At 41.7% G+C, this 3,739-nt stretch overlaps 1 long non-coding RNA gene across 1 annotated transcript; it reads right to left on the reverse strand.

The window, feature by feature from the left end:
• Window positions 1-665: 665 nt before the first annotated feature.
• Window positions 666-3,137, reverse strand: LOC120966206 (uncharacterized). Its single transcript, XR_012187265.1, has 3 exons — window positions 2,968-3,137; window positions 1,628-2,852; window positions 666-1,512 (listed from the first exon to the last, which is right to left on the reverse strand). It is a non-coding gene; the product is annotated as an uncharacterized lncRNA (long non-coding RNA).
• Between the last annotated feature and the right edge of the window lie 602 nt (window positions 3,138-3,739).

Genomic DNA, 3,739 nt, shown 5'->3' on the forward strand with positions numbered 1-3,739 from the left:
CGGGGGTATACCTTCATTTCCAAAAAAACAACAATACGAGTAGGGGTGGTGCTCACAATAGCTCGTGAGGTAGTTGTAGCCTTTGCTTACGCAGAAGTTTCGGCACTTGTGCTGGTCATAACCATGCACCGGTCTCTTGCATTCCCACATAGATTCATGGTATATGTCAGGATTTGTGTCTGCATGCGCACGCACACACGCACAAAAAGGACGAACAATTAGTACGTGTGTTCCATGTGAAAGAAAGAATGAAGCATCACGTAGTAGAAATAGTACTCTACATACCCTTGGCGTTGCAGGATAAGGGAGGCCAGCATGACTAGAAGAGCTACGGCCAAGCACAGAAACTGCGTGTTGTTCCTGGCATGTGCCATGGCGAATGACTGGCTAGTTAATTAATCCTCTTCTTCTAGACGGTGTTGTCTTTTGGTCCATGGATGCTTTTAATGTTTTATTCGAATTTTTTTATTATTTTCTTTGCCTTCTTCAAATGTGTGAATTATTTTCAAAATCAATGTATTTTTTTATTTCTGCAGCTTTTTTGAAAAAATGATGAACCTTTTCAAATTTATGAATTTTTTTTGGAAATGTGTGAACTCCTAAAAAACGATGAACTTAAAATTTGATGAACTTTTTGAAAATTCATGTACATTTTTAATTTATGATTTTTTTTATTTTTTTACCAAAAAATGTTTTAATTTTTTTAAGTCAATGGTTGACCGGTCAAGCTTGACCAGTCAGCAGCGAACCCAACGACCAGTCAACAACCGAACCGACCTGACTGAGCCAGCGAGCGTGTGTTTGGATCGGGCCCAAGAGTGTGGCTGCGTGCTCCACCTCGGCGAAGGGGCGCCTAAAGCGTCGTCTAGGAGCTCCCGCGCCCTTCGGCTGATGCCCTCTCTTCCACTCAATTTACATATGGGCCAACACTTTAGGCTTTGGTCTGGGCTTTTTTCTGTCGCCATCCCGTCGTCCACGGCCCAGCAAGCCCAGGCTACTTCTCGTGCTTTCTTCTTCTTTCAAGTTCTGCATTGAGTCACGGTGGGTGTGACAGAAACTACTCATAATTAGTCTTTCTTTTTTGCGGGGAAATCATTCTTATTCCATGAACAGTCATGATGAACTGCTTTGGTTATTACAATGGGATGAGATGAACACACACACACACACAAACAGCTACAGCTTTTGTATGTAGCACATGACAAGCATCATCATCCAGATATCACCCAAAGTCATCGAATTGAGATTACTTATGGCAACAGCAGTACGGGTAGGGGTGGTGCTCACAATAGCTCCTGAGGTAGTCGTAGCCCATGCTTACGCAGAAGTTTCGGCACTTGTGCTGGTCATAATCATGAACTGGTCTGTTGCATTCCCACATAGATTGACAGTATATGTTAGTTTCCGTGTTGTTCCTTGCACAATATACTTTGTTGCAGTTGCGCATGCCATAATCATCCATCGGTCTCTTGCATTTCGACACAGATTCACTGTATGTGTTAGGATCTGTGTCTGCATGCGCACACGCACGCAAAGAAGGAACAAACAATTAGTACGTGGCTGTTTGGTATGAAAGAAACAATGGAAGAATGAAGCATCACGTAGTAAGAAATACTACTCGACATACCCTTGGCGTTGCAGGTCAAGGAGGCCAACGTGACTAGAAGAGCTACGGCCAAGCACAGAAACTGCGTGTTGTTCCTGGCATGTGCCATGGCGAATGACTGGCTAGTTAATTAATCCTCTTCTTCTAGACGGTGTTGTCTTTTGGTCCATGGATGCTTTTAATGTTTTATTCGAATTTTTTTATTATTTTCTTTGCCTTCTTCAAATGTGTGAATTATTTTCAAAATCAATGTATTTTTTTATTTCTGCAGCTTTTTTGAAAAAATGATGAACCTTTTCAAATTTATGAATTTTTTTTGGAAATGTGTGAACTCCTAAAAAACGATGAACTTAAAATTTGATGAACTTTTTGAAAATTCATGTACATTTTTAATTTATGATTTTTTTTATTTTTTACCAAAAAATGTTTTAATTTTTTAAAGTCAATGGTTGACCGGTCAAGCTTGACCAGTCAGCAGCGAACCCAACGACCAGTCAACAACCGAACCGACCTGACTGAGCCAGCGAGCGTGTGTTTGGATCGGGCCCAAGAGTGTGGCTGCGTGCTCCACCTCGGCGAAGGGGCGCCTAAAGCGTCGTCTAGGAGCTCCCGCGCCCTTCGGCTGATGCCCTCTCTTCCACTCAATTTACATATGGGCCAACACTTTAGGCTTTGGTCTGGGCTTTTTTCTGTCGCCATCCCGTCGTCCACGGCCCAGCAAGCCCAGGCTACTTCTCGTGCTTTCTTCTTCTTTCAAGTTCTGCACTGAGTCACGGTGGGTGTGACAGAAACTACTCATAATTATTCTTTCTTTTTTGCGGGGAAATCATTCTTATTCCATGAACAGTCATGATGAACTGCTTTGGTTATTACAATGGGATGAGATGAACACACACACACACACAAACAGCTACAGCTTTTGTATGTAGCACATGACAAGCATCATCATCCAGATATCACCCAAAGTCATCGAATTGAGATTACTTATGGCAACAGCAGTACGGGTAGGGGTGGTGCTCACAATAGCTCCTGAGGTAGTCGTAGCCCATGCTTACGCAGAAGTTTCGGCACTTGTGCTGGTCATAATCATGAACTGGTCTGTTGCATTCCCACATAGATTGACAGTATATGTTAGTTTCCGTGTTGTTCCTTGCACAATATACTTCGTTGCAGTTGCGCATGCCATAATCATCCATCGGTCTCTTGCATTTCGACACAGATTCACTGTATGTGTTAGGATCTGTGTCTGCATGCGCACACGCACGCAAAGAAGGGACAAACAATTAGTACGTGGCTGTTTGGTATGAAAGAAACAATGGAAGAATGAAGCATCACGTAGTAAGAAATACTACTCTACATACCCTTGGCGTTGCAGGTCAAGGAGGCCAACGTGACTAGAAGAGCTACGGCCAAGCACAGAAATTGCGTGTTGTTCCTAGCATGTGCCATGGTGAATGACTGGCTTAGCTAATTAATCCTCTTGTTCTAGACGGTGTTGTCTTTTTGGTCGATGGATGCTTTGTGTGTTGTGTGATGGTGTTCGTATAATTATATATATACGCGTGAGCCAGCGGTTCTTTGGCCAAGGGAGAGGTTAATCAATTCGTATCATATCTTCTGGTCGTACACTAATGCACGAGTGCCATCTATGGTTGGCGTTGCATTAATGTTTGTTTATCGCTAGGTAAATGTCCTTGCGTTGGCACCGAAAAACAAAGATATAGATATTTATCAATAATTAAAGAGTCATCAATCCTACTATGATACACACACATATTATATAATATGTAATGTCTGATATGTGCTGCCATCAAATATTTGTAGAGATTAATTAGAGATTGACCGATTCCTTCTCATATAAATGTTATCATCTATAGTTGGTGTTACATTAATGTTTGTTGATCACTAGGTGAGTGTCCTTACGTTGCCACGGAAAAACAAAGATATAAATATATATCAGTAATTAAAGAGTCATTAATTATAATATAATACACGCACATATATAATATGTAAGGCCTGATATGTGGTGCCATCAAATCTTCTTTACTCCTAACGGGGAGTTGGTAGCCTCGCCTCACTTCTCATTAATTCATTATCAAATCATATATTACGCCCGCGAGCGTGTTACATGCA

Source organism: Aegilops tauschii, chromosome 6, assembly GCF_002575655.3.
Source record: "Aegilops tauschii subsp. strangulata cultivar AL8/78 chromosome 6, Aet v6.0, whole genome shotgun sequence".
Lineage (NCBI taxonomy): Eukaryota > Viridiplantae > Streptophyta > Magnoliopsida > Poales > Poaceae > Aegilops > Aegilops tauschii.